The sequence below is a fragment of the Nerophis lumbriciformis genome, linkage group LG10 (genome assembly GCF_033978685.3).
Source record: "Nerophis lumbriciformis linkage group LG10, RoL_Nlum_v2.1, whole genome shotgun sequence".
Taxonomy (NCBI): Eukaryota; Metazoa; Chordata; class Actinopteri; order Syngnathiformes; family Syngnathidae; genus Nerophis; species Nerophis lumbriciformis.
Window position 1 is genome coordinate 41685692 of NC_084557.2, and position 17023 is coordinate 41702714.

Genomic DNA, 17023 nt, shown 5'->3' on the forward strand with positions numbered 1-17023 from the left:
AATAAATTTTAAATGATCATAAAATTAAAATAATTGCTTGTTTATCAACAACTTTAGCATTTTATTCATTACATTTTGAAGCTCTCAGAAGCCAAGTTATATTATATCCTTAAGATTTATTTATGCAAGTTTGAAGTATCAATTATCTAAACACAGTTTTGTTTGCATATTTTCAGGATGTATATATATATATATATATATATATATATATATATATATATATATATATATATATATATATATATATATATATATGTATATATGTATGTCAATATACACCTCCCCTCTTAACCACGCCCCTGCCCACAACCACGCCCCAGTTCCAACCCCGACCACGCCCCACACCCCCACCCCCATATATATACATATATATATATATATATATATATATATATATATATATATATATATATATATGAAATATATGTATATATATATATATATATATATATATATATATACATATATTTCATATATATATATACATATATTTCATACATATATATATATATATATATATATATATATATATATATATATATATATATATTTCATACATATATATATATATATATATATATATGTATATGTATATATATGTATGAAATACTTGACTTGGTGAATTCTAGCTGTCAATATACACCTCCCCTCTTAACCACGCCCCCGCCTCCGCCCACAACCACGCCCCAGTCTCACCCCCGACCACGCCCCCCACCCCAACCCCACCCCCACCTCCCGAAATCGGAGGTCTCAAGGTTGGCAAGTATGCTATATCTTACTGTTCTTTCTACCATGTTTGTTTGTGTTGGCTTCACTGTGTGACGTCACAGGAAAATGGACAGGTGTATATAACGATGGTTAAAATCAGGCACTTTGAAGCTTTTATTTAGGGATATTGCGTAATGGGTAAAATTTTGAAAAAAAACTTCGAAAAATATAATAAGCCACTGGGAACTGATTTTTAATGGTTTTAACCATTCTGAAATTGTGATAATGTTCCCCTTTAATGAGCAAAATGATTCTGTATGCCGACACCCCGGCTTTAAAAGGTCTACTTTCAACATGTCAATGTCACCACCGCGTACGACGTGAGGCCCACCCTACTGCTGACCCTTCCTAGGGGTGTTAGCGCCCTGATTGTACCGTGAAACCGAGCCTCGCCTGGGGCCCGAGCAAGACCACATTGCCCTGATCTGGACTTTTTAGGAGCCCCTTTGCACCGCCGCCCTGCCCCCTCATTCAGCTTGCCAGCCGCAGAGCGGGAGCGGCGAGCCAGGCAGCTTGTGAATAGGTGCAGGAGGATGAATGAGCGTCAATGGGTGGTCTTCTACCTCTCGCCGTCCATGGAAGCAGCGTAGCTAAAAGAGCTCTCATGCGGTGTCACCTCCGACAATAATCAGACTTCCTGGAAGGACATTTACGCGCTGTCAAAGGGATTCTTTTTAAGCCCTGCCTGCTTTTCTGTCCCTCTTTAAAAAAAAAAGGGTAGTTTCTGTCAGGCACAAAGTGGAAGATTTGTTTTTTTCTTGCTCCCTCTACTGTTGTGCAGTTTAATTAAGTCCTTGCTGCAAGTAAAAGTGCACTGCAAAAAGTCAGTGTTCAAAAACAAGAAAAAAAAATACAAAAATGAGGGGTATTTTATTTGAACTAAGCAACATTATCTGCCAATAGAACAAGAAAATTTGTCTTGTCAAGACTTTCCAAAACAAGTAAAATGAACCCAAAAATACCTTAAAATAAGTATATTCTCACTAATAACAAGTGCACTTTTCTTGGTAGAGAAAAAATGAGACGTTTTTGCTCAATATGTTGAAAAATATTCTTAAATGAAGTAAATGCTAGTGCCATTATCTTGACATAATGATATGCGCTCGGCATCATGATTTTTTTATTTTCATGCTTGAATTAAGAAATGATTACTTTAAAAAAGTAGTTTTATACTTGTGAGTGTTGATGACACAGCTTTGCAACACTTGATATTCTAGTTTCAAGCATGTTTTACTCAATATAGCAGTGACGTGCATTTAGGGGAGGCAGGTGAGACGGGGCCTCACGTGCCATCATGGAAAGAAAAAAAATGTAAAAAGAAAAAAAAAAAATTAAATTGTTATTTGTATCCAGTGATTATACTATAAAGTTATTTTCCATTTAACTTCACCAGTTTTAGATTATTTGTATTCAAAATCGCCGAATTTTCACATTTGCCGTTCAAATACTGAGAAGAGACTTGCGGTGAGTCAGCAGCCAGTTGAGGCACGTCACTCAGTGCCTCAACATGGCCTGCTGTGAAGTATTGCTATATGAATTATATTATATATTATGAACAGGCAAATTAGGAACAGGTGGGTGCCATGCTTGGGTATAAAAGTAGATTCCATGAAATGCTCAGTCATTCACAAACAAGGATGGGGTGAGGGTCACCACTTTGTCAACAAATGCGCAAGCAAATTGTTGAACAGTTTAAGAAAAACCTTTCTCAACCAGCTATTGCAAGGAATTTAGGGATTTCACCATCTCCGGTCCGTAATATCATCAAAGGGTTCAGAGAATCTGGAGAAATCACTGCACGTAAGCAGCTAAGCCCGTGACCTTCGATCCCTCAGGCTGTACTGCATCAACAAGCGACATCAGTGTGTAAAGGATATCACCACATGGGCTCAGGAACACTTCAGAAAACCACTGTCAGTAACTACAGTTGGTCTCTACATCTGTAAGTGCAAGTTAAATCTCTCCTATGCAAGGTGAAAACCGTTTATCAACAACACCCAGAAACGCCGTCAGCTTCGCTGGGCCTGAGCTCATCTAAGATGGACTGATACAAAGTGGAAAAGTGTTCTGTGGTCTGACGAGTCTACATTTCAAATTGTTTTTGGAAACTGTGGACGTCGTGTCTTCCGGACCAAAGAGGAAAATAACCCTCTAGATTGTTATAGGCGCAAAGTTGAAAAGCCAGCATCTGTGATGGTATGGGGGTGTATTTGTGCCCAAGACATGGGTAACTTACACATCTGTGAAGGCGCCATTAATGCTGAAAGGTACATACAGGTTTTGGAGCAACATATGTTGCCATCCAAGCAATGTTACCATGGACGCCCCTGCTTATTTCAACTAGACAATGCCAAGCCACGTGTTACATCAACGTGGCTTCATAGTAAAAGAGTGCGGGTACTAGACTGGCCTGCCTGTAGTCCAGACCTGTCTCCCATTGAAAATGTGTGGCGCATTATGAAGCCTAAAATACCACAACGGAGACCCCCGGACTGTTGAACAACTTAAGCTGTACATCAAGCAAGAATGGGAAAGAATTCCACCTGAGAAGCTTAAAAAATGTGTCTCCTCAGTTCCCAAACGTTTACTGAGTGTTGTTAAAAGGAAAGGCCATGTAACACAGTGGTGAACATGCCCTTTCCTTTGGCACGTATTGCAGCCATGAAATTCTAAGTTAATAATTATTATTTGCAAAAAAAAAAAGTTTGAGTTTGAACATCAAATATGTTGTCTTTGCAGTGCATTCAATTGAATATGGGATGAAAAGGATTTGCAAATCATTGTATTCCGTTTATATTTACATCTAACACAATTTCCCAACTCATATGGAAACGTGGTTTGTAAATTCATAAAAGAAGCAAACTTCATGAATGTTTTTTGTGACCAACAAGTATGTGCTCCAATCACTCTATCACAAAACATAAGAGTTGTAGAAATGATTGGAAACTCAAGACAGCCATGACATTATGTTCTTTACAAGTGTATGTAAACTTTTGATCGCAACTGTATATATACACATATGTATATATAAGGGCCACATGATGCTGTTTGAGTAAGGGGCCAGGTGAGCTGTCATTGACGGCCGTTGTGCAAACACAGACTGTAGAATGCCCACAAAGAGTGTAAAGTTGGAGGGCGTCTAAAGCAACCACACCAGACAGATCTATGTCTGTCATCTCCTTGTAGGACACACACACACACACACACATGCACACACACACACACACACACACAGCAGCGTTACACAGATTTCGTGTGAAGGCGCCTTTGATCAGAGCAGTTCTCAGAAGTTCTCTGCCATTTCAAGCTGTGTACACAACTCCAGAAAAGGCCAACAATAACAGCGGCATCTTTTTGAGGAGCTTGACACGTTAGCTTCCACACATACAGTAAGGTGCTACTGTATGTCTGATTGTAGTTTGAAGCCATCATTGTGTCACACTGCAGCTGCACATCAGCATCCCTGACATAGGCTGAGACTGCAGAGGGGGCTCACTTTCTGAGGCTGCATGGACCATTTGGAATCGATGGACAAATGTCCAAATAGCCATTATTTACGTTTGTTAAAGTCATAGAATAGAATAGAAAGCACTTTATTGCTCCCTGGGGGAAATTCAGCACCACAGTTTGCTCACAATAGACAATAAACCCTTAGGTATTTTTTACATGTGAATAACACAAATACAGTCTATTATACAGCATTAATCACATGTGAATAACAAAATACAGTCTATTTTATAGCATTATTCACATGTGAATAACATAAATACAGTCTATTATACATAATTATTCACATGTGAATAACATAAATACAGTCTATTATACAGCATTATTCACATGTGAATAATATCAATACAGTCTATTATACAGCATTATTCACATGTGAATAATATAAATACAGTCTATTATACAGCATTATTCACATGTGGATAATATCAATACAGTCTATTATACAGCATTATTCACATGTGAATAATATAAATAGTCTATAATACAGCATTATTCACATGTGAATAATATAAATAGTCTATTATACAGCATTATTCACATGTGAATAATATAAATAGTCTATTATACAGCATTATTCACATGTGAATAATGTAAATACAGTCTATTATACAGCATTATTCACATGTGAATAATATAAATAGTCTATTATACAGCATTATTCACATGTGAATAACATAAATACAGTCTATTATACAGCATTATTCACATGTGAATAATATAAATACAGTCTATTATACAGCATTATTCACATGTGAAAAACATAAATACAGTCTATTATACAGCATTATTCACATGTAAATAATATAAATACAGTCTATTATACAGCATTATTCACATGTGAATAATATAAATATTATTCACATGTGAATAATATAAATACAATATTATACAGCATTATTCACATGCAAATAACAGTCTATTATACAGCATTATTCACATGTGCAAAATATAAATACAGTCTATTATACAGCATTATTCACATGTGAATAATATAGTCTATTATGCAGCATTATTCACATGTGAATAACATACATACAGTCTATTATACAGCATTATTCACATGTGAATAACATAAATACAGTCTATTATACAACATTATTCACATGTGAATAATATAAATACAGTCTATTATACAGCATTATTCACATGTGAATAATATAAATACAGTCTTTTATATACAGCATTATTCACATGTGAATAATATAAATACAGTCTATTATACAGCATTATTCACATGTGAATAATATAAATACAGTGTATTATACAGCATTATTCACATGTGAATAATATAAATACAGTATTATACAGCATTATTCACATGTGAATAACATAAATACAGTCTATTATACAGCATTATTCACATGTGAATAACATAAATACAGTCTATTATACAGCATTATTCACATGTAAATGACATAAATACAGTCTATTATACAGCATTGTTCACATGTGAATAACATAAATACAGTCTATTATACAGCATTATTCACATGTGAATGACATAAATACAGTCTATTATACAGCATTGTTCACATGTAGATAACATAAATACAGTCTATTATACAGCATTATTCACATGTGAATAACATAAATACAGTCTATTATACAGCAATATTCACATGTGAATAACATAAATACAGTCTATTAAACAGCATTATTCACATGTGAATAATGTAAATACAGTCTTTTATATACAGCATTATTCACATGTGAATAACATAAATACAGTCTATTAAACAGCATTATTCATATGTATGTGAATAATATAAACACAATCGATTATACAGCATTATTCACAAGTGAATAAAATAAATACAGTCTATTATACAGCATTATTCACATGTGAATAACATAAATACAGTCTATTATACAGCATTATTCACATGTGAATAATATAAATAAGTTATACATCTAAGTACGGTCAAAAAGGAACATATGCATTATGCATTATAATACCGACGGTTCTAAAATGCGACGTGAATGCTATAATGTTCTCCAGGCGTAAGTTCTAGGTTCGATTCAAACTAAGCAAGGGAGAATCATAAGCTAATCGTTTAATGTTAAGTGTTAGCTGGTTTAGCGCGGACAAGCTATGCTAGCCGCAGCGCTAAACTAGCTTGAAAGGGGAAGTAGCGAAACACGAACATAATACATTTGCACGCGTCAACAGAAGGCGAATAGGAACCACCTTACAGGAGAGAGTAACTAGGGCAGAAGAGGAAATTGGCAAGTACAAAACCTAAAACCAGTGAAGTTGGCACGTTGTGTAAATGGTAAATAAAAACAGAATACAATGATTTGCAAACCCTTTTCAACTTATATTCAATTGAATAGACTGCAAAGACAAGATATTTATTGTTCCAACTGAGAAACTTCGTTTTTTTTTTGCAAATAATCATTAACTCAGAATTTAATGGCAGCAAAACAGTGCAAAAAAGTTGTCACAGGGGCATGTTCACCACTGTGTTACATGGCCTTTCCTTTTAACAACACTCAGTAAACGTTTGGGAACTGAGGAGACACATTTTTTAAGCTTCTCAGGTGGAATTATTTCCCAATCTAGCTTGATGTACAGCTTAAGTTGTTCAACAGTCCGGAGTCTCTGTTGTGGTATTTTAGGCTTCATAATGCGCCACACATTTTCAATGGGAGACAGGTCTGGGCTACAGGCAGGCCAGTCTAGTACCCGCACTCTTTTACTATGAAGCCACGCTGTTGTAACACGTGCACAGCATTAATGGCGCCTTCACAGATGTGTAAGTTACCCATGTCTTGGGCACTAATACACCCCCATACCATCACAGATGCTGGCTTTTGAACTTTGCGCCTATAACAATCTAGAGGGTTCTTTTCCTCTTTGGTCCGTAGGACACAACGTCCACAGTTTCCAAAAACAATTTGAAATGTGGACTCGTCAGACCACAGAACACTTTTCCACTTTGCATCAGTCCATCTTAGATGAGCTGAGGCCCAGCGAAGCCGCCAGCGTTTCTGGATGTTGTTGATAAATAGCTTTGGCTTTGCATAGTAGAGTTTTAACTTGCACTTACAGATGTAGCGACCAACTGTAGTTACTGACAGTGGTTTTCTGAAGTGTTCCTGAGCCCATGTGGTGATATCCTTTACACACTGATGTCGATTTTTGATGCAGTACCGCCTGAGGGATCGAATGTCCGTAATATCATGGCTTACGTGCAGTGATTTCTCCAGATTTTCTGAACCTTTTGATGATATTACAGACCATAATGGTGAAATCCCTAAATTCCTTGCAATAGCTGGTTGAGAAACGTTGTTCTTAAACCTCTGGACAATTTGCTCACGCATTTGTTCACAAAGTGGTGACCCTTGCCCCATCCTTGTTTGTGAATGACTGAGCATTTCATGGAATCTACTTTTATACCCAATCATGGCACCCACCTGTTCCCAATTAGCCCGTTCACCTGTGGGATGTTCCAAATAAGTGTTTGATGAGCATTCCTCAACTTTCTCAGTCTTTTTTGCCACTTGTGCCAGCTTTTTTGCAACATGTTGCAGACATCAAATTCCAAATGAGCTAATAATTGCAAAAAAGAGCAACGTTTTCCAGTTCGACCGTTAAATATCTTGTCTTCCATTCAATTGAATATAGGTTGAAAAGGATTAGCAAATCATTGTATTTTGTTTTTATATACCATTTACACAACGTTTCAACTTCACTGGTTTTGGGGTTTGTAGTTTCAGGGCCGTCACCAGGATTTGACAAATACCGAGTTCACCACACCTGTTTACTTGACTTTGTCGTTATTATTCACTGCCATTGTTTTATTGTGCACACAACAATGTTGTTCGTGTTTAGCATTCATACAGAATACGCAGTTAAGAGTGAGTCATTCGGCGTGGCCCCTTTAAGTGACCGTCAAGAGTTTTACTCAAAGGTGGGGGTTTGTTTTGGCCGCCTTTTTGAGTCGCTTTATGTAATAAGATTCTTCTGCTCCTTGTTTTAAGGAAACGGCGCAAACGTTTGTGTGTCAAAGTCAGTGTTCAAAAACAAGAAAAAAAAATTACATAAATTAGAGGTATTTTATTTGAACTAAGCAAAATTATCTGCCTATAGAACAAAAAAATGTGGCTTGTCAAGACTTTCCAAAACAAGTAAAATTAGCTAACCTCAATGAACCCAAAAATACCTTAAAAAAGTATATTCTCACTAATAACAAGTGCACTTTTCTTGGTAGAAAAAAAAAGACCTTTTTGCTCAATATGTTGAAAAATATTCTTCAATGAAGTAAATGCTCGTGCCATTATCTTGACATAATGATATGCGCTCGGCATCATGATTTATTTTTTTCATGCTTGAAGTAAGAAATTATTACTTTAAAAAAGCAGTTTTATACTTGTGAGTGTTGAAGACACAGCTTTGCAACAGTTAATATTCTAGTTTCAAGCATGTTTTACTCAATATAGGTCATCAAATCTCAGCAACAAGCTGTAATATCTTACTGAGATCATTTAGGACCAAAACACTTAAAACAAGTAAAACACTCTAGCATAAAATCTGCTCAGTGAGAAGAATTATCTTATCAGACAGAAAATAAGCAAATATCACCCTTATTTGAGATATTTAATCTTACTTAGATTTCAGTTTTTGCAGTGTAGTTCCATTGGCAGCAAAACAGGCCCAGAGAATAATACTACCACCACCATGCTTGACGGTAGGTTTGGTGTTCCTTGGGATTAAAAGCCTCACCTTTTCTCCTCCAACCATATTGCTGGGTATTGTGGCCAAATGGCTCAATTTTTGTTTCATCTGACATCACATGGACAAAGATAGGACGTTCTGGAGGAAAGTTCTGTGGTCCTTGCACTGTAAATTTAGATTATATAATAATAATATGTATGCATAATTGATTTATAATCGCTTCGTAGCCCCTACATTGTAATCGAAATGTGAGGTGCCTAAAGATTCCCACCTCTAATAACCACAAGTATTTCATCGACACATTGTCCACTGCAAAAACTGAAATCTAACTAAGATTAAATATCTCAAATAAGGGTGATATTTGCTTATTTTCTGTCTGATAAGATAATTCTTCTCACTAAGCAGATTTTATGTTAGAGTCTTTTACTTGTTTTAAGTGTTTTGGTCCTAAATGATCTCAGTAAGATATTACAGCTTGTAGCTGAAATTTGATGACCTATATTGAGTAAAACATGCTTGAAACTAGAATATCAACTGTTGCAAAGATGTGTCATCAACACTATCAAGTATAAAACTACTTTTTTAAAGTAATAATTTAAAAAAATATTTTTTGCAAACCAGTAATTAGAGTCTGCAAAAAATGTGTTGTTGTTGAGTGTCGGTGGTCTCTAGAGCTCGGCAAAGTAATCGTGTAATACTCTTTCATGTCAGTAGGTAGCAGCCGGTGGCTAATTGCTTTGTAGATGTCGGAAACAGTGGGAGGCAGCGTGCAGGTAAAAAAGTGTCTAATGCTTAAACCAAAAATAAACAAAGTGTCCTTAGTGTGTCTTAGTGTCTTTGTGCCCCTTAAGAAAAGGCATTGAAGTTTAGGGAAGGCTATGCAAAACAAAACTAAAACTGAACTGGCTACAAAGTCAACAAAAACAGAATGCTGGACGACAGCAAAGACTTACTGTGGAGCAAAGACGGCGTCCACAATGTACAACCGAACATGACATGACAATCAACAATGTCCCCACAAAGAAGGATTAAAACAACTGAAATATTCTTGATTGCTAAAACAAAGTAGATGCGGGAAATATCTCTCAAAGGAAGACATGAAACTGCTACAGGAAAATACTAAAAAAAGAGAAAAAGCCACCAAAATAGGAGCGCAAGACAAGAACTAAAACACTACACACAGGAAAACAGCAAAAATAAGTCACAGCGTGATGTGACAGGTCGTGACAGTACACCTACTTTGAGACAAGAGCTATATTGATGCCTGCTTGGTTATGCTTTAAAGTCATATCCAACAATTGCGACAACGACTTTTTGTTGTCAACTGTTTTTTTAATGATTTCTGCTGGTGGTGTGCCTCTGCATTTTTTAAATGCAAAAAAATGTGCCTTTGCTCAAAAAAGGTTGAAAAACACTGACCTATATTGAGTAAAACATGCTTGAAACTAGAATATCAACTGTTGCAAAGCTGTGTCATCAACACTCACAAGTATAAAACTACTTTTTTAAAGTAATCATTTCTTATTTCAAGCATGAAATAAAAAAATCATGATTTTGACACAATTGTGTCTCATAATTAAAACAGATGACAGCCAAATGGACTTTGCTGTTTTATTTTCAATGAAACAATAGAAAATACGTACACATATAGTAGTACAGTTGGCACAGTACAGTAAACTGACTATTTAATATTTAAACATTTAACATGTGACATTTCAAACTATTTTGAACTGGAGAGCCTGCTGTGAACCAGTCGAAATTGGGTGCAGGGGTTTTGCTGGTCACTCACTACAGCGTGTGTTCAGAATCCTTGGCATTAGAGGACTGCAGTCGAGAAAAGCCACCAAGAACATCCTAGAGGCCGCAGAAAAGGCCTCCCCCGATGGCTGTGGATCTGTAGGGGGGATCCGTGGTGTGCTACTTGGACACAGGCCGGGCGAGGGTATCTGATGACCCGAAACACCCTATGACCCCGGGCAGGGGCGCCGCTAGGGATTTTGGGCCCAACACAGTGTCATTATTTTTTCTGTATTATAATTTCATCATCATTAGGGGCCTCTCTGGGCCCCCCTCCATCATGGGCCCCTAGAATCCGTCTCCTTTACCCCCCCTTTTCGGCGCCCCTGACCCCGGGTTTATCACTGATGACGTGTCCAAGCATCACCCTGAGGTGTATTCAAGTTCTGAACAGAAATAGTTCATGCACATTTAGATAAATTCCTCAAAATTACAATTAAAAACATTTTGGCCGGGGGCCGGGCTGTATATATGCGCACTAATTGACTGAAAGAGCACGCACTTGGCGCGATGATGTCATGTTATCCATGGAAAAATGCATTTTTAGACAATATGATTTGCCTGAGCGGCGAGGAGACCCCGAGAGTAACAAGCGGTTGCCTTGTTGCCTTTCCATTAAAGGGGAACATTATCACAATTTCAGAATGGTTAAAACCCAAAATCAGTTCCCAGTGGCTTATTTTATTTTTCGAAGTTTTTTTCAAAATTTTACCCATCACGCAATATCCCTAAAAAAAGCTTCAAAGTGCCTGATTTTAACCATCGTTATATACACCCGTCCATTTTCCTGTGACGTCACACAGTGATGCCAACACAAACAAACATGGCGGATAGAACAGTAAGCTATAGCAACATTAGCTCGGATTCAGACTCGGATTTCAGCGATTCAACAGATTACGCATGTATTGAAACGGATGGTTGTAGTGTGGAGGCAGGTAGCGAAAACGAAATTGAAGAAGAAACTGAAGCTATTGAGCCATATCTGTTTGAACCGTATGCAAGCGAAACCGACAAACGACACGACAGCCAGCGACACGGGAGAAAGCGAGGACGAATTCGGCGATCGCCTTCTAACCAACGATTGGTATGTGTTTGTTTGGCATTAAAGGAAACTAACAACTATGAACTAGGTTTACAGCATATGAAATACATTTGGCAACAACATGCACTTTGAGAGTGCAGACAGCCCAATTTTCATCAATTAATATATTCTGTAGACATACCCTCATCCACTCTCTTTTCCTGAAAGCTGATCTGTCCAGTTTTGGAGTTGATGTCAGCAGGCCAGGGAAGCTAGGGTCGATATTCTTCTCTTGATCATCTTCGGTGGCATAAGGGACGGTGTGAGCCAAGACATCCAGGGGGTTTAGCTCGCTCGTCTGCGGGAACAAACTGCCGCCATTGCTTGCCATGCTACCGAGGTCCTTTGTCCCTGAATTGCTCACACACTCCGGCAGATTCAATGGGGGTCTGGCGGCAGATTTCTTTGACTTTATCGTTGGAAATGCATCTGCTTTGAGTGTCGCAGGATATCCACACATTCTTGCCATCTCTGTCGTAGCATAGCTTTCGTCGGTAAAGTGTGCGGAACAAACGTCCAATTTCTTGCCACTTTCGCATCTTTGGGCCACTGGTGCAACTTGAATCCGTCCCTGTTCGTGTTGTTACACCCTCCGACAACGCACCAACGAGGCATGATGTCTCCAAGGTACGGAAAACAGTCGAAAAAAACGGAAAATAACAGAGCTGATTTGACTCGGTGTTTGAGAAAATGGCGGATTGCTTCCCGATGTGACGTCACATTGTGACGTCATCGCTCTGAGAGCGAATATTAGAAAGGCGTTTAATTTGCCAAAATTCACCCATTTAGAGTTCGGAAATCGGTTAAAAAAAAAAAAGGTCTTTTTTCTGCAACATCAAGGTATATATTGACGCTTACATAGGTCTGGTGATAATGTTCCCCTTTAAAAACAATAAATTCGTTTTTAGTATAAGTTTGCTGGTTTCAAGAAATGTAATGCCGAGTGCATATCATTATGTCAAGATAATGGCACTAGCATTTACTTAATTTAAAAATATTTTTCAACATATTGAGCAAAAAGGTCTCTTTTTTTTCTACCAAGAAAAGTGCACTTATTATTAGTGAGAATATACTTATTTTAAGGTATTTTTGGGTTCATTGAGGTTAGCTCATTTTACTTGTTTTGGAAAGTCTTGACAAGCCAAATATTCTTGTTCTATTGGCAGATAATTTTGCTTAGTTCAAATAAAATACCCCTCATTTTTGTATTTTTTTTTTTTTCTTTGTTTTTGAACACTGACTTTTTGCATTGTAAGTCATCCATATTTGGTGATGAGAACTTGTTCCAAATATTTATAAATAGCAACTTAAAGGGGAACATTATCACCAGACCTATGTAAGCGTCAATATATACCTTGATGTTGCAGAAAAAAGACCATATATTTTTTTAACCGATTTCCGAACTTTAAATGGGTGAATTTTGGCGAATTAAACGCCTTTCTATTATTCGCTCTCAGAGCGATGACGTCACAACTAGGGATGTCCCGATCCGATATTTGGATCGGATCGGCTGCCGATATTTGCCAAAAATTGCGTATCGGCAAGGCATGGGAAAATGCCAATCCAGATCCAGTTTAAAAAAAACTCCGGTCCGTGTTTTCCAACGCACCGATTTAAATAATACATTCCACTTTTCTGCTGCTCCGTAATTTCCGTTCCGCATTTTCCAGCACACCTTCAACACATGCACACGTCTGTGAATTCTCACGCAGTTGCTTTTAGCTGCTGGCATTACACGACAGGCTCCTCTCACTCTTTCCTGTGTCTCCCTCTCACAGACAGCGAGCGCACCTTCTTACACACGTCACATACTGTCACGTCATACGTCACATACTGTCACGACATACGTCACATACTGTCACGTCATACGTCACATACGTATACGTCCTCTCCCAGCAGAGAGGTAGCAGCATGGCTAACGTTAGCTGTGATGCTAGCGCAGCCGTGCGAGCAACGCTCCCTCTAAGGTGCTCGCCTGTGCAATTGCGCACTGTTTAAGCGTCCTCTGCGCATAGCAAATCTATGCCACGCACAAAATCTAATAAAAAAATAAGCGCATAACAATTTTCGACAAACGGACACGACAGAGAAAACAGTTTTCGTCATTATTGTTCAAATATTGTGACGTCTGTCGAGACGCTTATCTCCATTCGGTCCCACACGTCCACACCATCAAAATGCCGAGGCAAACATTTCCACATCAACACCGTATGAAAAAATTAGTGATTTTTTTAGTTGTGATTTCCTTCTCTGCATGAAAGTTTAAAAGTAGCATATATTAATGCAGTGTGAAGAAGAATGTTTTAATGTAGACATGCAAGCCTTGAAAGAACATTTTGAAAATCAAAACTACATTTCCTGCAAATGGGTGCATTTCTACCCTATATTTTAACTTTTTTTTATTCTCATATCAAACTCTGACACTTACATCCGGCGCCCCCCTCCACACCCTGGATTATAAATAATGTAAATAATTCAATGTGATTATCTTGTGTGATGACTGTATTATGATGATAGTATATATCTGATAGTATATATCTGTATCATGAATCAATTTAAGTGGACCCCGACTTAAACAAGTTGAAAAACTTATTGGGGTGTTACCATTTAGTGGTCAATTGTACGGAATATGTACTGTACCGTGCAATCTACTAATAAAAGTCTCAATCAATCAATCAAAACACATATAATCATCATACTGCTGTGATTATATGCATCAAGTGTTCATTCAAGGCTAAGGCAAAATATCGAGATATATATCGTGTATCGCAATACGGCCTTAAAATATCGCAATATTAAAAAAAGGCCATATCACCCAGTCCTAGTTCAATGATGCCATTTCTGTTTGTCATGTATAATTTTGTCTATTTTGTGTTTATCCTTGAATAAACAGGTTAGTTTCTTGTTACCAACCATTGTGTATTATTCAAACTCCCCTAATTCAGCTGGCTAGTTGTTATCAAGAGTACTAAAACCCTTTTCAACATGATTCTGACAACTAAGTAAGCTAAATAACTTTAAACTTTAATACATGCTCGGATAGGCCAGTATCGGTCAGTATTGGTATCGGTCAGTATCGGTATCGGATCGGAAATGCAAAAACAATATCGGTATCGGATCGGAAGTGCAAAAACCTGGATCGGGACATCCCTAGTCACAACGTGACGTCACATCGGGAAGCAATCCGCCATTTTCTCAAACACCGAGTCAAATCAGCTCTGTTATTTTCCGTTTTTTCGACTGTTTTCCGTACCTTGGAGACATCATGCCTCGTCGGTGTGTTGTCGGAGGGTGTAACAACACGAACAGGGACGGATTCAAGTTGCACCAGTGGCCCAAAGATGCGAAAGTGGCAAGAAATTGGACGTTTGTTCCGCGCACTTTACCGACGAAAGCTATGCTACGACAGAGATGGCAAGAATGTGTGGATATCCTGCGACACTCAAAGCAGATGCATTTCCAACGATAAAGTCAAAGAAATCTGCCGCCAGACCCCCATTGAATCTGCCGGAGTGTGTGAGCAATTCAGGGACAAAGGACCTCGGTAGCACGGCAAGCAATGGCGGCAGTTTGTTCCCGCAGACGAGCGAGCTAAACCCCCTGGATGTCTTGGCTCACACCGTCCCTTATGCCACCGAAGATGATCAAGAGAAGAATATCGACCCTAGCTTACCTGGCCTGCTGACATCAACTCCAAAACTGGACAGATCAGCTTTCAGGAAAAGAGAGCGGATGAGGGTATGTCTACAGAATATATTAATTGATGAAAACTTTATTCATTACTCGCGGTTTTACGTAAATTATTATACATAAACTGTGTTTACCAATAATTTAGCTTAAAAACAACACTTAAAAACAAACACATACCAATCGTTGGTTAGAAGGCGATCGCCGAATTCGTCCTCGCTTTCTCCCGTGTCGCTGGCTGTCGTGTCGTTTTCGCTTGCATACGGTTCAAACCGATATGGCTCAATAGCTTCAGTTTCTTCTTCAATTTCGCTTAAGCCGCTGAAATCCGAGTCTGAATCCGAGCTAATGTCGCTATATCTTTCCGTTCTAGCCGCCATGTTTGCTTGTATTGGCATCACTGTGTGACGTCACAGGAAAATGGACGGGTGTTTATAACGATGGTTAAAATCAGGCACTTTGAAGCTTTTTTTAGGGATATTGCGTGATGGGTAAAATTTTGAAAAAAACTTCGAAAAATAAAATAAGCCACTGAGAACTGATTTTTAATGGTTTTAACCCTTCTGAAATTGTGATAATGTTCCCCTTTAATGTCCACTTCAGCAATCATGACCGAAAGATGAATATTCGCTGGACCCGCAGCACACAAACAAAGTGACAACGGACGTGTAAATGCGACATCTCAAGTCGTCTTATCACGCAGCATTCTGCTCCACACTAATTTTAGCCCTCTTTGCTATCAGTGCGTCCAGGTTATCTGCGGCCCCAAGCTCCTTGGTGGCCATCTTTCACTGAGAGGAGCAGGTCTTCATCAGGGGACACCTTGGACACGCCGACGGCCCGCTTTGACAGAGTCCACGTTTGCAGGAGACTGAACAGAGTGTCCTTTCGTGTCTCCGTAAGTAAGTAAGGGCCGACTCCACTTCAGGAGCCAAGTTTTTAGTCGAAACTTTTATCTAGGTGGCACATTATTTTTAGAGCCGCCATCCTGTATCCTATAGGGAGCCGGTTAAACAAAGACGAGGTGAGAGAAAACTGATAAATGGAATATATAAAAAAACATGTGCGTGCCACCTTCGTGCTACAAAACTGTCATCCCGCTGGGAGAGAAGGAAATGAGGCAAAAAGTGGACCAAGAGCAGCGGCAACCTGGCCTCCATTGATCACTATCATACACGTGTGCAACAGCCACAACCAGTGAAGTTGGCACGTTGTGTAAATGGTAAATAAAAACAGAATACAATGATTTGCAAATCCTTTCCAACTTATATTCAATTGAATAGACTGCAAAGACAAGATATTTAATGTTCGAACTAAGAAACTTAATTTTTTTTTTGCAAATAATCATTAACTTAGAATTTAATGGCGGCAACACATTGCAAAAAAGTTGTCACAGGGGCATTTTTACCACTGTGTTACATGGCCTTTCCTTTTAACAACTCTCGTTTAGGAACTGAGGAGACCAATTTTTGAAGCTTTTCAGGTGGAATTCTTTCCCATTC

At 38.2% G+C, this 17023-nt stretch overlaps 1 long non-coding RNA gene across 1 annotated transcript in view; it reads left to right on the forward strand.

The window, feature by feature from the left end:
* Positions 1-16653, forward strand: part of LOC133612781 (uncharacterized) — a 106899-nt gene extending 90246 nt beyond the window's left edge. Inside the window, exon 4 of the long non-coding RNA XR_012050626.1 lies at positions 16265-16653. This is a non-coding gene — a long non-coding RNA (uncharacterized lncRNA). The remainder of the gene's footprint in view (positions 1-16264) is intronic.
* Positions 16654-17023: the final 370 nt, after the last annotated feature.